This window comes from Microcaecilia unicolor, chromosome 1 (genome assembly GCF_901765095.1).
Source record: "Microcaecilia unicolor chromosome 1, aMicUni1.1, whole genome shotgun sequence".
NCBI classification, from domain to species: domain Eukaryota; kingdom Metazoa; phylum Chordata; class Amphibia; order Gymnophiona; family Siphonopidae; genus Microcaecilia; species Microcaecilia unicolor.
In genome coordinates, this window is record NC_044031.1 from 647665146 (window position 1) to 647686709 (window position 21564).

General features: G+C 41.9%; 1 protein-coding gene across 1 annotated transcript in view; it reads right to left on the reverse strand.

Moving 5' to 3' along the window:
• Positions 1–7784, reverse strand: part of UNC93B1 (unc-93 homolog B1, TLR signaling regulator) — a 91135-nt gene extending 83351 nt beyond the window's left edge. The window contains exon 1 of the mRNA XM_030222627.1: positions 7605–7784. The gene's annotated coding sequence lies outside the window, so the exon portion shown is untranslated. The remainder of the gene's footprint in view (positions 1–7604) is intronic.
• Between the last annotated feature and the right edge of the window lie 13780 nt (positions 7785–21564).

Here is a 21564-nt window from a genome sequence, read left to right on the forward strand (position 1 = left end):
ACAAAACAAAGTACAAAATACAGACACAAAACAATAACGGCAATTCCTTGGTTCTGGTGCTTCTCCATTATCCCTGGTCAGAAAATGTTTCTGTCCTGGTAGTGGATACAACATACTTTATTGCTAGAGCTGACATTATCTCCTGGATTCTATATATGGTGCCCGAAAATCCGTGCGGAAACCAAAGCGTATTTTATTACAATACGCATAACTTAATTGGTTAACTGATCAGCACTGTTAACTGGAAGTTAACAAGCAATTATCAGCACTAATTGGCATTGAGATTTACATGCACAACTCACACAAGTGTATTCTATAACATGGTGCACTAAGTCGCATAGTTGAAAAGGGGGAGTTGCCATGGGCATAGCGTAGGTGCTTCTAAAATCTATGCATATTATTATAAAATACATCCACTCTGCGCCAAATTTAGGCTTTTGGATTTACACCAAGTAAAGCATGGCCTAAATGGACATGACCAAATTTGATCACTTGGCGAGCCACTCGGCTTATCCTATATACCACGCGGAAATTTAAGTCTTTTCTATAAAATTTAGGCATACTTTAGGGAATACATCTATGCGTAATTTTTTTCCTCATGGATTTTTCAGGTGCCATATGTAGAATCTGGCCCTATACCCATTTCATCCAAGAATATATTTTGTTTTGTGGGAAGTTTATCTCCATCAGCTTTGGGAATGTACATCTCTGGTTTCTTTGCATTCTGCTCCATAAAAGAGACAGTGCATTTCTGTTTCTCCAGTGTTACCTTAGGGATCCTTTTACTAAGCCACGTAAGGCTCTACATGTGCCCAACGTGCGCCAAAATGGAGCTACTGCCCAGCTGCCATCTGGCTCTTGCAGTAAATTCATTTTTGGCGCACGGCCGAAAAATAATTTTTTTGTCTAGCAAGTGTATTGGACGCGCACCAAGTGGCATTTGGCACGTGTAGGTCATTACCACCCGGTTACCGTGTGAGACTGTACTGCTAGGCCAATGGCTGGTGGTAAGGTCGCAGACCCAAAATGGACGAGTGCAATTTCCATTTTCGGCAAAAATTTTATAAAGGCCTTTTTGTACAGGTGTGCTGAAAAATGGATCGGCAAGCGCCCATAACCCGCGCCTACACTACCGTAAGCCATTTTTCAGCGCACCTTAGTAAAAGGACCCCTCAGCTTCTTGGAGTTTCCAAACTGAACTCCACCTAACAATTTCAACCTTCTAATTTTGTGAGCAGTTACTGGGAGCTCATTTAAGAAAGCAAGGATTGTTAATCTTTTTTTGTTCCCACACTCCTTTAACTGATCAATGAAATCCTGACTGGCAAGGGATACCAGTGACATAACGTAACCAAAGACCGTAACTGGACATATCTTAATCCTTCCTCTCCCTCTCTAAGTTCCCCCCAATGGTCTTTACCATAAATGTACCTCAATATCACCTTGTTCATACCAGAATCGGCTAACGCCATTTACGGTACTATGTAAGCCACATTGAGCCTGCAAAAAGGTGGGAAAATGTGGGATACAAATATAACAAATAATAATAATAAACCCTCACACCTCCTTCCTAACTCAAGTGGCCACTAAAGACTACCAACAGCTACATATGTAATTTATTTGTTAATCAAATTATACTGGCTTCCATTGGAAGAAAGGTTCGTTTTTAAGACAAGCACACTGATTTTCAAAAATGTGAATGGTCTAACTCCTTCTTACATGCCTGCATTTGAATTACAACTTCCTATCAATAGGTATATTTTCCTTTAGCCAAAGGGATATGTTTGAAGAAGCTATATTTGAAATAGGATTACCATACCAGATGGCCAAATCCTGGAACTCTTTTACCATCATATCTGTGTCTGGTTCAAAGGGTATTCCCTATTTAGAAAATATTTTAAAATTATCCTTTTTAGGAAATTTTTGACCGGCTCATACATTTTTAAGAATAGGGAAAGGGAATTAGGACTTGACCTACTGCCTTTCTGAGGTTTTTGCAACTACATTCAAAGCAGTTTACATATATTCAGGTACTTATTTTGTACCAGGGGCAATGGAGGGTTAAGTGACTTGCCCAGAGTCACAAGGAGCTGCAGTGGGAATCAAACTCAGTTCCCCAGGATCAAAGTCCATTGCACTAAAAACTAGGCTACTCCTCCACTGATCTTACCTCCTGGTTAGGATATCTTTGTTTTTGGAATCACAAGTAGCTAAGGTGGTTAGTACTGTTTTGTTCTGTTTTTTTAATTAAGACTTGACAGAAGGCTAAAAAGCTTATTTATCCTTTGAGAACTTTGGTTTTGTGGTTTGAAGCATCGTAATGCCTCACTTCAATTACTGTAACACTTTGCTTCTAGGGCTACCAAAATATGCTTTACAATCGTTACAGATTGCGCAAAATGCTGCAGTCCATGTACTTTTAGGAATGAGCCGTTTTCAACATATACTCCTGCCCTTGTTTTTTTTACATTGGCTGACTATTGTGTATAGAGTGCAATGTTACTGGTATTCAAAATGATAACTACTACTACTTATTTCTAAAGCACTACTAGACGTACGCAGCGCTGTACATGATAACCAATAAACTTTCTCCAGTAATTTCAGCAAGTTTGCATTTACATCAGGCTTCTCGGTCCTTGTGATCAGCCTCTTAAGATTGTTTTTCTTGATAAGTATAGGAACTCGATTTTTTATATCCTAGATTGTGGAATTCCCTACCTACTCAGCTTCGAGCCTTGCGAAATATGGACAAATTTTAAAAGGCTTTAAAAATGTTTTGTTTCAGCAAGCGTTTGATAACTCTTCTTAGGGAAAGTCCTGGACTGCTTCATCACTGCTGGACTTTAATGTTGAGCAGCTCCTGGGGTATATCTGTGAAATATGTATTATTATTACTTCTTACTTATCTATAATTTGGAATTGTAACCCCCTCATATTTGCTCATTTCATATTTGCTTACTTCATCTTACTATGCAAGACATGTTCTCTATGTAATACTACTGTTATATAATCTGGTAAGGCAATTGCCTTAACGACACATTGTAAGCCACATTGAGCCTTCAAATAGGTGGGGAAATGTGGGATACAAATGCAATAAATAAAATAAATTATCATTGTGAATTGTTCCCCACTCCGGGTTGTAGTTGTGCAGGTTATAAAATTTTTTAAATAAATAAAAGACTCTGCATAGAACTGCTCAGGCTTTTACGGAACATAAGATGTATTAGTATTAACATATTTTACTGTGAACATATAATTAAAATGACAGTAGTGATTATACTACCAAAAGAAGTCACACTTAAAGCTACAATGCTACATAAATTGTACATAATGTTGTTGAATAAAATGACTGTTAGCAAATGATAAATTGCCTCAGTTTCAAGACCCTTCTCCACACCCCATTTGACCAATGGTACCCTTGAGAGTACGGGCACCATCGGTTAAGAATCCCTGCACTAAAGATTTTAAATAGTTTAACTCTGACATATAAACTGTACCATTAATTCCCACAATAGAGGAAGAAAGCGACAAAATATATAATCTGGAAATCCATTTGCATTCCATTTTTTCTTTCAGAAGATTATAAATTATTGTTTGATTTCTTAGTATCTGTTGCATTAAAATTAATAATATTGCATTGGAAAGATGACTCTCAAGTGAATGTTTACCTTTGGTGGAACTGGATCTTATTATACAAAAAATATGAACAGTCTATTACATATTCCTTGCCTGGTCCTAAAACCGGTCTTAAGAAATGAAAAACTTTAGACCTTTTTCTCTTTTCTATTGCTTAGCCATTAAGTATTATTTTTAGAACTCAGCTTTGCTTACTTCATTATATTGTATTATAGTATATGTTTTTCAAATGTTTGTTGTATCTTTAAAAAATGTAATAAAAATATTTGGAAAAAAAAACTGTACCAGTGTTGTCAATGAAAGCACTGATGCAAAAATTTCACTACACGAGTCCTAATCTGTGGTTGGTGGTACAAGATTCTAATTACTACCTTTAAAGCATTTAAACTGCCTGGCTGCTCTTACAATTCCATATACTCCGCCACGTGTCCTCCACTCTATAAATGATTATTGGTTAACCCTTCTTGGTCCAAAACAGGTGCATCTCAAATCTGCAAGGAATAGTGCCTTTTTATTTTATTGCTCCTGCCACTTGGAGCAACTAACCACTACACATCCAAAGTATCTCCTCTTTCAAGGAGTTTAAGACAACTATTTAAACATGGTTATATGAACAAGCAATTGATTCTTAATTCTTTTTTTATGTTATGTTAATTCTCACAATAGAGGAAGAAAGAGACAAAAATACTCATTTCTACACCAAACTCTTTCTATAGCACAGCTTGCAAAACTTATAAATATCACAGATTCACTGGAGTACAAAAAGCTCATAGAGAACAAAGATTCAGAAACCTTCCTCCACTTCCAGATTGCAGAAGAACATATGGTAGGAATATATATCGAGCATATTTAATTTGTTGGCATTAAAAAATCCCTTGTTTGCTTTAGTGTTCACTTTTGTATTATTTGTATGACAAAAACTTTAATAAAACATATAAAATAGAAATTAAAAAAAAAAAATCCCTTGAGAATTCAATTGTTAAAACTAAACCAGTTCTCATCGATCCAAAACTAAATGACGTTATAATGAAGTTCAAATATAACTCAGCCTGAACATTCATGCAATTCAGCTCCCAATGCAGCACACACCTGATGAATCTGTGATATTTATAAGTTTTTCAAGCTGTGCTATAGAAAGAGTTTGGTGTAGAAATATGTTATGTTATGTTATACAGGACTTATTATCTGCAAATACCAATGCACAGTTCATTGCAGATCACAAATCAAAATGATGAGACATAACCTCAAGAATTACAAACTATCATAAATGAAATAATGTGGTCGTAATTATAAAATCCATAAATACGTCTAATCAATGGAATAAGATTGTTTTGAGAACTTTACGAAATACCTGATAGTTCCTGAGCATACGTAATTCTAAAGGTAAAGCAACTAGATAATGACGAGAAGAGTTACAGATTTATTCTCTTTCTCTCTAGTTCTGTTTGGTAAGACGTATTTGCTAAGTTCTAGCATCTGAGTATCTTCTTTGATAGTGATTGCATCTGTCTTCTTGTGTGGATGTATCCTGTCCTTTTATGAGATTGTAGTTCCTTTCTGTTTTCCTGACATAATTCTGCATGTTACTATGGGCAGTATACAAAGCCTAAATAAACTATAAGTAAATTATAAACTGTAGCTCAGAGGACACAAATACATTACAGTCAAGTTGCATTTATTTAACACTTTTTTTTATTGTAATTAAATCTCTTTTGTAAATTGCTTTGGCCAATTGTTGGGATTAAGAAGACTAAAAATAAATAGATTAGATTAGGTTAGACTTTGAAACTAAAGTCTTAACTAATTTATTTTATTGTAATACATTTTCTGTTTCTGAAATTAAAAATATTTTTAAAAGGTTTTTTTTTTTTTAAATCTCTTTCCTTGCCCATCTGTCTCTTCATTTAGGTTTGACAATTTGTACGTCTGTTGCCAAAGAGATAAACAAAAAGGCCACATTTCAAAGGTTTTTACACTGGGGAACATATTTGCCCTATGACAATGGCCTTTGAAAATTCCACTCCTGCATCCCCCAGTGCAGGTAAAAATAGGTATGTATACTTATAGAGCAGGGAAGAGAGGGTGTAGTTAGACTGGAAGATTGGGGGGGGGGGGGGGGGGGGGGGGGGGGAGAGTGCATGCATTACTAACAAAGCAGGTACAAAGGTGCTTTTGTACCTATTGTGTACACAAGTGAATTTTCAAAGGGAAACGCCACAGTTTCCTTTTGAACACCAGCTTGTATTGTAGGTCACCTGCAACCTTGCAAATAGTCCAGAGTGTCTGAAAATTGCCCCCAGATTTTGCCAAGACAAAATGGCCATGAACAGAATGGCCTAGTGGTTAGTGGTGGACTTTGGTCCTGGGGAACTGAGGAACTGAGTTCGATTCCCACTTCAGGCACAGGCAGTTCCTTGTGACTCTGGGCAAGTCACTTAACCCTCCATTGCCCCATGTAAGCCGCATTGAGCCTGCCATGAGTGGGAAAGCGCGGGGTACAAATGTAACAAAAAATTAAAAAAAAAGAGAAATAAGTCTGTTTCCAGGTTCCGTTCAGTTCTTCTCCTACTTGTGGCCAGAGTGTCTGAAAATTGCCCCCAGATTTTGCCAAGACAAAATGGCCATGAACAGAATGGCCTAGTGGTTAGTGTGGTGGACTTTGGTCCTGGGGAACTGGGTTCCATTCCCACTGCAGGCACAGGCAGCTCCTTGTGATTCTGGGCAAGTCACTTAACCCTCCATTGCCCCAGGTACAAATAAGTACCTGTATATAATATGTAAGCCGCATTGAACCTGCTATGAGTGGGAAAGCGCGGGGTACAAATGTAAAAAAATAAATAAATACTTTCCATCTGTTTATGGACTCACGCAGAAACTGTACTGTTCATCCATGAACAACACATATAAAGGATCACAAATTATGGGGTCCTTTTACTAAAGTCCGCTGAAAAATGGTCTGCGGTAGTGTAGGTGCAGGTTTTGGGCCCCCGCAGATCTATTTTCCAGCGCGCCTGTAAAAAAGGCCTTTTTTAAAATTTATTTTTGCCAAAAATGGACATGCAGCAAAATAAAAATTGGTGCGCGTCTATTTTGGGTCTGCAACCTTAACAGCAGCCACTGACCTAGCGGTAAGGTCTCACACGTTAACCAGGCGATAATGACGTATGCGCATAGCTGGAACGCGTCAGAAAATAAAAACTATTTTTCAGACGTGCGCCAAAAACGAAATTACCGCATGAGCCACAAGGTAACTGGGCGGTAACTCCAAATAGGCGCACGTAAGCGCTTACTCGACTTAGTAAAAGGGCCCCTAAAAGAAGACAAGGGCAGGCAAAACAGAAACGTCAAGAATGAGCAGGAAATCAATTTCTGTTGATTTAAATAGTTATAAAAGTTTTTCCAGAGTTTCTATGTTAATATTTGGGACTAGTAAGAATCTCCAATTTTGCCTTAAAGGAGGTTTTTTTTTTTATGCCGATGATTGGATATAAGTGGTAGAAAGTAGAAGCTTATCTGAGGCTTTTTCCTCCTGTGGCATAAGATTGAGTGGGGTTTTTTTTTTTTTGAGATTTATAGTGTTTTTTCCTCCAATCCTCCTGTTTAAGAGAATTGTAATCCTGTGGGAAACCAGAAATTACAGCTTCAGCACAAACTATGCTACATTAGGTCACCAGGCCAGAAACATAAACTGATCAGAAACAATATCGAACCCTGAAATTTTCTTTATTTCTTGCCTGTAAACTATTTTTTACCACTTCAGGCCTGATTCACAACTTTTTCCCCATTCTGTTTCTACAGGAAAACATCCCGATATATCATTCTCACTGTTGGTCGACACACGTACAAATTGTCACGCCAGAAAAAAACTTCTTGAATCTTAAAAATCTCTCTCACCTGTTGTCTCATTGCCTGCCTCTGTCTGGCACTCTCCCTATCTGCGCGTTTTGGGGCTCTCTCTTGCCTCTTACCTGGCTACGGTCTCCCAGGGGTACCACTTGCTCTTGGATCTAGGGTGCAGGCTCCCCACTGTCCCCTCACATGTCTCTGCTGAAAAACTGCGGCTCTACTCAGCTTCCACAAAGAGGAATTAGTAAAGCGAAGCCTGCAGGAACCAGGTTTCATTTCCTCTTCCTCATTTTAGTAAATAGAAACTCAGCTGAGCTGAGTACAGAGCTGGGAGGGCGGGGAGCAGAGCAGAAGGGGGAGTTGTTAAAGGGACAGATCTTGGCATTCTCGATTCAAAGCAGTTAAATCGCAGGTGGAGTGCTTGAGATTGCATTGCAGGAAGACCTTGGGAGGCTGGAAGATTGGGCATCCAAATGGCAGATGCAATTTAAGTGGACATGTGCAAAGTGCTGTACATTGGGAAGAATAAGCCAAATTATAGCTGCATGATCCTAGGTTCCAGAATTATCACCAAGAAAAAAGGATTTAGGGGTCATCAATCTGCTACTGGTTGTGCAGCAGTGGCCAAAAAATAAAAAAAAAAGCAAACAGAAGAATGTTAGGAATTATTAGGAAAGGGATAGTGGATAAAACAGAGAATATCATAATGCTTCTGTATCACTTCCTGATGAGATCATACATGGGCATAGTTTGGGGGGGCATTGCCCCCCTAAACACACGGCTGGCGCAACGACTTTGCGATGATGTATTTCCTGTTTCCGCAAAGGCGGGACACTGTGTGAGGGAAGAGAAAGGCTGGAGGCGAGCCCACTGTGTTGTGTGCTTTACTGCCGTTGCTGCGAGGAAAATAAAAGGTTTAAACATGCGCGGGGGTGGGGGCAGGAAGGAACGGAGAGGAAGGCTGTCGGGGAGCTGAGGGAGGGCAGGGAGAATCGCTGTACATGGATGGGAGGGGAGAGGGAGAGAAGAGAACGCTGGACCTGGAGAGGAGGGGAGGGCAGGGGGAGAGAAGAGATAACTGGACGTGGAAAGAAGGGGAGGGCAGGGGAGAGGAGAATTGCTGGAAGTGGAGAGGAGGAGAGGGAAGGGGAGAGAATTGCTGGACAAATTAGTTTGTAAGCGCTGTCGAGCAGGGACTGTCTCTTCATGTTCAAGTGTACAGCGCTGCGTACGTCTAGTAGTGCTACAGAAATGATTATTATTAGTAGTAGTAGAGAGGACAATTGCTGGACATGGATAGATGAATGGAGGGGGCAGTGGAGAGAGCAAATTTGCTGGATATGGGTGGATGGAGGAGAGGGCAGGGGACAATGGAGAGTTGCTGGACATGGATGGAGGGAGGGCGGGCAGGGGAGACAGAATTGCTGGACCTCGATGGATGGAGGGGAGCACGGGAGAGAGGAGAATTGCTGGACATGGATGGATGGAGGGGGCAGGGGAGAGAGGAAAATTGCTGGATATTGATGGATAGAGAGGGCAGGGGAGAATGGAGAGTTGCTGGACATGGATGGATGGATGAATGGATAGAGGAGACGGCAGGGGAGAGAGGAGAATTGCTGGACATGGATGGATGAATGGAGGGGGCAGTGGAGAATGGAGAGTTGCTGGACATGGTTGGATGGAGGGGAATCCAAGAAAACAAGAAGGCAGACGATCCGCAAAATCCAACGTGGAAGCAAACAAAAGGCGGATCAATCAAGGTATGGTATACAACTTTATTCTAAAAAAACGCCCGACACAGAAACTAATTGATGTGGTCTCATGATGCCCGTTCACCGGGTGCATGGATTGAGTTAGCTTTCGAGGAACACATTTTGCTGTTTTTTTTTTTTTTTTTTGCTTCATTGTGAACCTGCTTTCGTTTTCAAGCCCCTGACGCAGCCCTAGTGGGCGAAACACAGCCTGTGTCGGGCGTTTGTTTAGAATAAAGTTGTATACCATACCTTGATTGATCCGCTTTTGTTTGCTTCCACGTTGGATGAAGGGGAGGGCAGGGGAAAGAGGAGAATTGCTGGACATGGATGGATGAATGGAGGGGGCAGGGGAGAGAGCAAATGTGCTGGATATGGGTGGATGGAGGAGAGGGAAGTCAGGAAGGAGATGCACATGGATGGACGGCAGGGAAGAGAGGAGAAATGTTGGACAAGGATGGAAAGAAGGAAAGACAAAGGAAGGAGATGCATACGGATGGAGTGGAAGGGAGAGAGGAGAAATGCTGGACATGGATGGAGGGGAGGGAAGACAGAGGAAGTAGATGCACATGGATGGAGGGGAGGGGAGTGAGGAGAAATGCTGAATATGGATGGAGGGGAAACTGCTGAATTTAAGGGCTGGATTGGAACACTTTGAGGGCAAATACTGAAACTGGAGGAAGGATAGGGACAGGGCTACAGATGGTAGACAGGATGCATAACGACACAGGAGGATGGTGGACATGGTAAGTGAAAAAATATCAAATGGAAAGAAGACACTGGGACCAAAACGAATAGAAAAACTAAATGATCAGATAACAAAGGTAGAAAAATTATTTTATTCAGAATTTATTAATTGGAATATGTCGGCTTTTGGAAATGTGCATCTGTGATATTTTGCATATAAGTTTCAAATTTTCTGGTATTGCTGCATGCTGAGTCTAACTTCTTGAGGTAACTTTCCAGTTCAGTATTTTGCCTTCATATTTGTTTATTTCTAGTTCCTTGTGTCATTATCTGTTGTGTCATGTGTTTTCATGTGTGATGAAGGTGCAGTATTCTGCTAGTGTGTAGTATTTGCAGCCCTTTTTGTTTTGTTTTTCATTAGGTAGTGTACTGGTGTTTTAGAGCCCAGTGTAATTACAGTGCTGCCTTTCCACGCATAAGGTTGTAGCTTGTCCTGTCCTTGGAATTAGTGCTGTTATGGTTTGGTAAGGTTATGAGTGGGTTTTTGCACAAGTTTGTGTATAGTGTTTTGCAATGGAGAGATTGTGTGTTGGCCTTACTGAGGTGGCACCAAAACATCAGAAAGGGTTTTAGAGCCTAAATCATGACACACTACCTCTTGAAGGATCTACATATAGAGCCTATGCATTTCTAAGGTCAACACTGGCATGGTATGGGAAAGGGGGTGGGGAAATACTACTGGAGAGGAAGAGGGAGTGCTGGGTAAGGAGGAAGGAAGGGGGAAAGAGCTGGCTTTTTTGGGAATAACCATAATGAATATGTATGAGATCATACATATTCATTATGGTTATTCCCAAAAAAAGCCAGCTCTTTCTCCATTCCTTCCTTCCTTCCTCCATATTAGCATATTCATTTGCATATATATGCAAATGAATATGCTAATATGCCCCACCCCATCCTTTGCCCCCCCCCCCCCAAATTAAACAGTCAAACTATGCCCATGAGATCATATCTTTGTATATGTGTGCAATTCTAGTCACCGCATCTCAAAAAAAGATGTGATGGAAATGGAATTGAGAAAGGTACAAAGAAGGACGACCAAAATGACTGAGGGGTGGAACCACTCTCAGATGAGTCTGCAGCTTGGAGAAGAGATGGCTGAGGGGAGGTCTATAAAGTCCTGAATAGAATGGGTAAACATGAATGGATAGTTTACGCTTCTGAAAAGTACAAAGGCTAGAGGGCACTCCATGAAGTTACATAGTAGCACATTTAAAACACAGAAGAAAATATCATTTTTCACTTAAAATATAGTCAAGCTCTGGAACTCATTGCTGGAGCAAGTGGTAAAAGCAGTTAATGTAGCTGGGTTTAAACAATGTTTGGACAAATTCCTGGAGGAAAAGTCCATTAACTGTTATTAAGGTAGACCTGGAGAAAACCACAGCTTATCCTTGGGGTTAGATAGGATGGAATCTTGTTACTTTTTGGAACTCTGCCAGGTACTTGTGACCTGGAGCTGGGGCTACTGTTGGAAAAAGGATACTGGGGTAGATGGACCTTTTGTCTTGACTCAGGGCAGCAACTCTTATGTTCTCTTATGTGGTGGGGGAGAACAACCAGAGGATTGGGAAACAGCACATGACAGTTTCCCACCTTCAGCTGTGAACCCTTCCTGCACATTTATTTGCTTTGACCTGCCAGTCAATAAAGGCGGAACAGCACAATTGAATAAACTAAAAAACTTAAATCCCATCTCCTTCAGAGCATCAGTTAACAGTGTGCCTGTCTGTCCTTCACAGATCAATGCTGCCTTACTACTGGAAAAGTAAGAATTACAATTCCAGCAAGACTAATTCAGTTTTCCACTATGCATAAAGTTACCTCCCTGGAGCAACTGTTCAGTTTATAGTTTATTAAAACTTGCTATATGCCAACTTGCAGATCTAAGCGGTTTGCGACTAAAAACAAATTTCAAAGTAAGGAAGGAACTACAATAAAAGACAGAAAAGAGAAATGCACTCATCCTAAAACCAATAGGGGAAAATATAGTGGGGGAGAGAAGAAGACAGAAAGGTAGGTGGAAAAAAAATAAAGGACTAGCAGTGGGTTCAGCTGTAATGCTCTCATGTGAGATCTTATGTAGAGTTAAAAGTTTGATGAAAAAAAAAGGGGTTTTGTGGCAGACAACATTTTTGAAAGATAATTCGGCACGGACGTTTAGGGGGAGGGAGTTTCAAAAGAAAGGGATCGTGAAGTAAAAGGAGTGGAGGGGCATAATCGAAAGGGACGCCCAAGTTTTGCTGAGGACGTCCTCGCAAAACTTCCCAATGGAGGGGCGGCGAAACCCATATTATGGAAACAAGATGAACGTCCATCTTTCATTTCGATAATACGGTCGGGGACGCCCAAATCTTGAAATTTAGGTCGTCCTTAGAGATGGTCGTCCCTAGACTTGGTCGTTTCTGATTTTCGGTGATAATGGAAACCAGGGACACCCATCTCAGAAACGACCAAATGCAAGCCCTTTGGTCATGGGAGGAGCCAGCATTCGTAGTGCACTGGTCCCCTCACATGCCAGGACACCAACCAGGCACCCTAGGGGGCACTGCAGTGGACTTCAGAAATTGCTCTCAGGAGCATAGCTCCCTTACCTTGTGTGCTGAGCCCCCCAACCCCCCCCCCCCAAGCCACTACCCACAACTGTACACCATTACCATAGCCGTTATGGGTGAATGGGGGCACCTAGATGTGTGTACAGTGAGTTTTGGAGGGCTCGCATTTACCACCACAAGTGTAACAGGTAGGGGGGGATGGGCCTGGGTCCACCTGCCTGAAGTGCACTGCACTCACTAAAAATTGCTCCAGAGACCTGCATACTGCTGTCATGGACCTAAGTATGACATTTGAGGCTGGCATAGAGGCTGGCACAAAATATTTTTAAAGATTTCTTTTTGGGTGGGAGGAGGTTAGTGACCACTGGGGGAGTAAGGGGAGGTCATCCCCGATTCTCTCCGGTGCTCATCTGGTCAGTTCAGGCACCTTTTTGTGTCTTGGTCGTAAAAAGAACAGGACCAGGTAAAGTCGTCCAAGTACTCGTCAGGGACACCCTTTTTTTTCCATTATGGGTCGAGGACATCCATGTGTTAGGCACGCCCAAGTCCCGCCTTCGCTATGCCCCCAACATGCCCCCAGGAACTTTGGTTGTTCCTGCGATGGAAAGCAGTTGGGGACGTCCAAAATCGGCTTTCGATTATACTGATTTGGGCGACCCTGTGAGGATGCCCATCTTCTAATTTGTGTCGAAAGATGGGCGTCCTTCTCTTTCGAAAATGAGCCTGAAAGTGGTGAACTGGATAGGAAACTGGTTGACCGACAGGTGGCAGAGGGTGGTGGTAAACGGAATCCGATTGAAGGAAAAGAAGGTGAGAAGTGGAGTGCATCAGGGGTCGGTACTTGGGTGGTAACAGCAAAAGTGTCAGAAGAATCACCACAGCTACAGGAGCAAAACTATTTACTGCCCTGCAGGAACAGTACAAAGATTTGTTCCTGTGGTTTAAGAAAACACATTTACCACACGTTACCGCGAGCATCCAGAGCAGCTTGGATGGGCCAGCTGTGGGGTTCTTACCTGTCCAGGGGCCACTTGGCATGTGGAGTGCCTCCAAGCAGCTCAGAAATCCTGGGGGAATGAGGACCGCGGGCCTTGCTTTCCTTCCTGCTAGGGACCCTACTGGCCCGTGGTTCTCATTCCCCCAGGATTTCTGTGCTGCTTGGAACTAGGGGTTGCAGGCTTCCTGCATTCCTTGTGCCAGCGACACTTTCACTGCCATACACACATCTCTCACTGTGAGTTCCAGTCACTGGCTCCCCTCCACGGTGATGCACCCTGCCGTCACAAGAGGGCCCTGATTGGTCTGTTCTATTGGCTACAATTCCCACCACTGCCACCACACAGTTAAATAGTGTGCGGCAAGTCAAGCCATTTTGTGGGGTTCAGTGTGTGGCAGCGAATGGCGGGTGAGTGGGGCAGATAAGCAGACAGCCAATCGGCTGAGGAAAAGCCCCTATGATGTCAGATGGGGGCTTTCAACAAGGAGAAGATTCCCAAGCGAAATCATCAGGGGCAGCCTGAGGGAAGGCAAGTAAGCTGCATGAGGAAGGTGCACGAGGAATGTGTAGCCAGCATCCGAACAATTTGCTATTGAAAAAAAAATCTCCTTGCTGGGGTTGAACCTAAGTTCACACGAACACCTCATCATTTAGATAAGTCCTTTGTTTTCCTTAGTGTATAGTTTTGGGACAGTATCGGATAAGATTTTGGTCATTGAGCAATGTTAAAAACAAAAAAAATACAAAAATTGTTGTGCAGATTAAAACTTTTATTAGGGTTTTTTGATCCGTGATTACTTTTTAACTGTGTGCTGTAAAGAAACCTGGAAAAGCACGGTATGTTTTTATTGCACAGTATGATGAGATCTTTTTCCTCCGTCAACTAAGAGAGTGTTGCATAAAAAAAATTACCAAATACCATGTGAGCACTTACCGACACCCATTTTGTAGGAAGTAAGGAGTCACACAACAATCCTGCGCTAACCAGTTAGCACGCTAATGTAGCTGCACCAACTGATTAGCACAGTAACACCTCCTGACATGCCCCGTCCAAAAAAAAAAAGAAAAATGTTTTAGCGCATGGATTAGCATGGGGTAAAATGGCACTTACCACAGGACACCTAAGTACACCCAGTGGTGCATAATTTTAAGCTGCATAAGGCATGTGTTAGTGTTATCAGCTTAGTAAAAGGGCCTCTTAATTTTTCTGATCATGTTAGCCCTCGTCTCTGGTTACTGTTTTCTCCCTTTCTGCCTTCTTCACCTCCTCCACTTTCACCTCTTACACTGCATCCAACTCTACTACTACTGATCATTTATAGCGCTACTAGATGTACGCAGTGCTGTACACATTATATACAGGTACTTTCTCTGTCCCTAGAGGGCTCACAATCTAAGTTTTTGTACCTGGGGCAATGGAGGGTTAAACACTTGCCCAAGGTCACAAGGAGCTGCAGTGGGAATTGAACCCAGGTTGCCAAGATCAAAGCTCGCTGCACTAATCATCAGGCTACTCCTCCACTCTAACATTGCTCTGTTCCTTTCAGCTTTTTTCCATTATTATTTCTGCCTATCCATTCAGATTTCATTCATATTATCTAGTCTTCAATCTCTCCTTTTTTTTTTTTTTTTTACTGCGACTACCTACAGCTTTTCATCTCTTTCCCCCACTCCTGAGGTAGCTGGGAACCTCGAAGAGTCCCCTAGAGGGCCAGGGCCAGTTCAAGGCATGGATCAAATGAACACTGGCTCAGGATGCAAAGCCTCAAGGGCACCAAAAGCCTACCTCACCTGCTCCCCTGCAGAGGCCAGCTCCCTGTTCCTGGCTAGCGGTAGCAGTGGAGTGACAGATAGGGAGGGGAGATGCTAGAAATCGTGTAACCATGTGGGAGAGGCCAAGGGAAGGTTGTCAAGGAGATGAGTCAGAGGAGGTTAGTGATTTTAGAGGGCAGAAATGTGGTAATGGGGAGTAGATCCAAGAGAAGAGGAGGCTGGGAAATGGGAGAGCTAGAGGATGAGAGAATGAGATGGAAAGTTGATAGGTAGATGAAAAGTGAAAAGGAGTAGAGTAAGAGGGTGAAATTTGAATGAACAGAGCAGTAGAAAAGAAAAAATAAAGGGAGGCCAGAACTTTAAGGGAAAGATCAATATTTCAGAGACAAGTGTAGTGGGGGAATGGAACAAGAGAGGACAAATGGACAGTGGCTGATGGAAGCAGAATTAGCAGAAGACAGGAAAGCAGAAAGAGAAACTGGGACTAATGATAGAAAAAGAAACATCCAGACTACAAAGGTAGAAAAAGGGTTAATGTATTAATTGAAATATATTAGTACTGGGAAATGTGCATCACAGATGTCTTATGTATTGTGTTCAGTACAAAAGGAAATGCATTTCTGCTTTTGTCTAATGTTGTAGAAGGTGGTATATCACGCTTTGTAAACATTCACATTTCTTGAGGTTCCCAGTTCAGTTTTTGTCTTCTTATTTCCAATTTGTGATCCCTTGTTCTGTATTTGATGAGGGTCTGTCTGTGTTTTCTGTGACTGTGGTGTAGTATTCCATTTCCATATAGTTTCTCAGTAGACATCTGTAGCAGTCACACTTGTTCTATTTTACCTGTAGTAGATGTGTTAGTGTTTTAGGGTCCAGTGTAAATTTTGTAGTGCTTGCCTATTCAAAGGTTACTCCTGTAGGAATTCTGCACCAAAGCACAATGCAGAATTTGCACAAATTTCTGCACATGGAACAAAAGGCAAAAAATTTGCACACAACTACTGATTGCTCATATAACACCCCTCCCCCCCCCCCCCCCCCCCCCCCCCCCATTTAACCTGTCTTCCTGGATCATGTGGCATAAGGAAGAAATAAGTGGTGGCACACCAGACCAGTTTCTCTTGGCCATGTGCTAATTTTGTATACACTCAGTTGAAACAGTGGACAAGAGCGGGACAAGTTTTGTTTGAAAATACATAATGGAAAGAAAAGCACGTTGTGACACGAAGCAAGGGTGAAACGGGTCCCCGTCGGGATTGCCCATATTAAGGTATGTGCTTTTTCCTGCATTTGATTTATAAAGTTTTATTATTATTATTATTATTTGTTACATTTGTATCCCACATTTTCCCACCTTTTGCAGGCTCAATGTAGCTTTCATATAACCGTTAACGGCGTTAGCCGATTACGGTCTGAACAAATACATAGTATGAATTAATACAAAGTGATATTGAGGAATATGGAGGTATATGTATGGTAGGAAACAGTTGGAGGGAACTTAGAGAGGGAGAGGGGCAAGAAGAGTCAGGTAGTGTCCGTTACGGTCTTTGGTTGTGTTGTGTCGCAAGTGACCAGTATTTTTATGTTGGGTCAGTGGGGTATGCTCTTCTGAACAGGTCTGTCTTTAGTGCTTTTACGAAAATGTAGGTGGTCGAGCGTAATTTTTACTGCTTTTGGCAGTGCATTCCATAGTCGTGCGCTTAGGTAGGAAAAGCTAGTTGCATAGGTGGATTTGTATTTGAGTCCCTTGCTGCTTGGGTAGTGGAAGTTTAGATATGATCGTGTAGATTTTGTGGTGTTTCTGGTTGGCAGGTCGATGAGGTCTGTCATGTATCCCGGTGCCTCGCCGTAAATAATTTTATGAACAGTCGTGCAGATTTGAAGGTGATGCGTTCTTTGATTGTTAGCACTAAATTAGGACTCAACCTTACATTTCATTTATATCGTAAGCTACTGTGCAACACTATTAAGGGGATGGATAGTTGGGCTCTCTGTATACTAAAAAGCCTCTGGACCTTGTTGCTCTTACCTCCTAATACACACTAAATGGAGAGCGTCTCATGATAACATTCTATTCCTATACTGCACTGGTAGAAACCGCAACAGAATGCGAATATAAAGAAAAAGAAATTAAAGAACAGCGTCTCTAGCTACTTATCATTAAAGGAACAGATATTAAGTATAGGAACTCACTTGTCCACCGGCACGTATAAAACACTTCGCCTATAATGCTGGAAAAAACTAACTGGCACAGCATCCACGTCATATATATGTCAGCCAAAGGTCAGGGTTCAATGAAAAGTGTGCCAAATGCAGGAATATAGTTTAAATAGTTAGTTCAAAAACATAAATATATTAGAAAATCAATATCAGACTCAGTATATATAGTGAATATACTAAAAGTATAAACATGTACGTTATTTCAATTGTTGTTTATCTGATTAGCATCTATTACCCCTCTTGGCATATACACATCTTAACTTGTCAAAACTATCATTACACACAATGTGTCCATGCAAACAGTATAATCAATCGGTATTGAATTGTGAAGGAAGAAGATAAACGTCAACTATGTACGAGATATTCTCATCATTGTCGCTCCTCATCACATATGTAAATCAGAAGTTCCGGTCCAAAAATACAAACATCTCTCAGGGACAAGAAAAGGAATGTATGTTTAACACTGTAACATTTAAATGAAATTAAATGCAAAATATATCACTTCTACTGCCAAACAATTTGAACAAAGGAAAACTTCAATTTCTATCACTGCAAACCAAAATAGTGTGTATACAGAGGATAGAATAAAAAGGGGAAGCAGTCTCTATTGGGGTAGCCGGATTGTGACCAGGAATATGCATACAAGGCAGTAGGTGCCCATATATATTCATAAAAATGATTGAATAAAAATCAAAATCAAACATAAAAAGGAATCCCAGTAGGCTCTCCATGTGATTAATGCTTCAAATGCCACAAAAGGCTAAAAAATCAACAATGAATTAAAAATCATAAATAAATAAATAAAAATGTAAATAAGGGTTATGCAAGAAAAACAAACAACCAAAACCAGTTAAAACCATATAAAGCACCACTAGAAAATGGAGAAAGACCACTCAGGTGGGCCTCATGGCTGATCCGGAACCCACTTGTACAGAGTCCAAGCATACAGGCCTCACGGCCGAACTGGAACCGAATCATACCAGAAGGAAGGGAAAAGAAACAGAATGGAATCTCTTGAGCAAGTACTACTCGAGCAGTGCACACAAACTGCACTAAACAAAGCCACAAACAATGGGTCAAAAGACCCTACGCACAAGCACAAAGAAACTGAAAGGGAAAAGACAACCCCACTTAGATTCACATGGTAGAAACCACAAGTAAAAGATAAAACCACACAGGAAGACAGCACAGGACTGGGCTTAGAACCTTAGCTATAAATGAATAGTCCTAACCAAGTCAAACAGACATCACACAGAGAGGTAGCACAGAGCTGGGCTAGTAGTCCCAGCTAAACAGAAGAACCACCCACTCAAGCACATACAGAACCCAACAGAGAGGACACTCAGGGCTGTGCTAGATCCACAGCTATAAACGAATAATCCTAACCAAGTCAAACAGAAATCACACAGAGAGGTAGCTCAAGGCTGAGCTAGACTAGTCCCAGCTAAATGGAAGAGCTGTCCACTCGTGCCACACAAAGAGGCAGCTCAAGTCTGAGCTAGTAGTCACAGCAAACAGAAGAACCACCCACTCAAACAGAATCAAACAGAGAGGATGCACAGGACTGTGCTAGTAGTCACAGCTAAACCGAAGAATGGCCCACTCGTGCCACACAGAGAGACCGCTCAAGGCTGCACCAGCAGTCACAGCCAAACGAATAAGCAATCCACTCAAACACAACCAGAAACCTCACAAAGAGAACTCAAACAGAAGCACACAGGAAAAACTCAAGACAAGGCCACACAGAGGAACACTCACAGCTATGCAATAGAGAACTCAAGGATAAGAGAAGCCACTCATGAGGGAACACTCTAAGCTGTACCATACAGCACTCAGGGAAAAGGGACACCACTCAAAGGAATACTCAAGGGTATGCCACCAGGCATTCAAGGAAAAGAGGGAAGCCACTCATAGGAATACACTAGGCTGTGCCACACAGCACTCAAGGGAAAAGGGAAGCCACTCATAAAAATGTCCTGTATGCCCACAGTGGAAACAAGGACGTTCATGCCTAAAGTCTTTAGGTTTTGGGGGAACACTGGAGGGTTTGCTGACAGTCTCTGAGGATGCAGGGATATTTGGCTTAGGGCCCTGGCTGCCCTTAGGTACTGGCCTCTGCGGATATGGACGGCTTCTCTTTGTCAGCAAGGGACAGTTAGCCATAAAGATGCCAGCCAAGAGCCAACTTAGCCATTTTCTCTGGAGTATGGGGATGGTGATTTGAACATGTTCCCTCACCTCTGGATGACAACACTGAAGAAACTGCTCCAGGATCATCAGGTTTTGGCAGTCATCCAGGGTTTTAACTTCAGCTCCATTGAGCCACCGCTGGTTCTGGTATCTTAACTGAATCACAAACTTGCTGTGAGTATCATCCGCCCCCTTTTGCAAAGTCTGGAACTTTAGTCTGTAGGTCTCGAGGGTAATGACATAATGGTTCAACAAACTTTGCGCACCTCCTCAAAATGGGAGCACGTCTCCATGGATAGACCTTGAAATGCCTCAAGTGTTCTACCAGTGTGCTTTCCTGCCAGATAGTGCACCCAGTGTTCCTGAGGAATCTCATTGAGGCGGCAAATTTTTTCAAAGGCAGTTAGATATCCGTCTATGTCACCTCGGGTATCATCAAACTGCACAAACAAGTTGGGCCCAATCCGGGCTATAGATCCTACCTCTGGCCTTGGCGCAGGGGTTGGGCTACAGCTTTGGATATGAGCCATTTCCATCTCCATCTTTAATTTCTGCAGCTGGAATTACCACTCCTCTTGTCGCCGTTCCTGTTCCTCTCGCTGCAGCTGATGTTAGTCTAGCCACTGTCGCTCTAGCATGTAGATCTGCTGGATCTTAGCTGGTGTGGCATCTGGCCTTGCCAACTCATGGGCCTCTACCCACAAGAGGTCTGCTGTCCCCAAAGGAGAACTCTGCGCAGGCTGGTCCTGCAGCTTCTCCCCACTGAGATCATCTGGTTGCTTATGTGTTGGGTTAGGCATCTCCAGTGTCTGCTGGCTGCTGCCAGTCACCATCAGCACACTGCTAATCTCCTAACACTACCCCCCCAAAAAAAAACTGAACAGGAAAGGGACCCTGTTACTGCTGCAGTTATTCACTGTGCTCTGTGATTGGAGGTTACAGATTTTAAAAAAAGAGACTGAAGCACTCAGTGGATGGTGACCTTCACTCCAAGCACTGAGCCTGACAATCCCACCAAACGTGTAAAACCATTCTTCCCAAGGGAAACATTTTGTAACCTGCTATAGTCCATGATATTAAGCCACGCAGATTACTGTAATAGAAGATTCAGGTTAGTCCTTTCTTGCTGGTTTTTCAAGATCTAAATATCTTCCAAGATCGAGCAAATAAGTGAGTGTCCTCTCTTAAGATTCCACATTATTTATTATTACTTCTTTAATTGTGATATTTTTTCATATTTTCACTTTCTTACTTTTGTTTTTGATTTATTGGTTAAAAAAAAAATGTTTAATTCTTTGTTTTTGTTAGATAAGCATTCACTGCTGTACAAGCATTCCATAACACAGTTTACATCATAGGTATGCGTTCTGTTTTTTTCTGTTGGTCCTCTTTTTGATTTACAATATATTCATGCCTCGGTTTACATGTGATTATTTATATACTCATATACATATATTCATGTACGTATTTCTGGATAAGTTGTTATAACAAGTTATATAGTTTTATTAATATTTTCAATATTTCTCTTAAATATATGTATACTAGTAAAAAAGGCCCGTTTCTGATGCAAATGAAACAGGCGCTAGCAAGGTTTTTATCAGAGTGTGCACGTTTGAGAATGAATGTGCGAGAGTGTGTGTGACAGAGAGAGAGTGAGAGTCTCCCCCCTCCCCTCCCTCCCCTCTGCTGTCCCTCCCCTCTGCCCTCTCTCCCCTTCCTCCCCCTCCCAGTTTCGGAGAGCAGTGTTTGGTAATTATACAGGATTCCTGCTGTGTTTTCCTTCACTGTTTATATTTGTCAGGACTCAGGAGCTGTGTTACAGAGAGAGCGAGGGTGGGGCAGACACTCA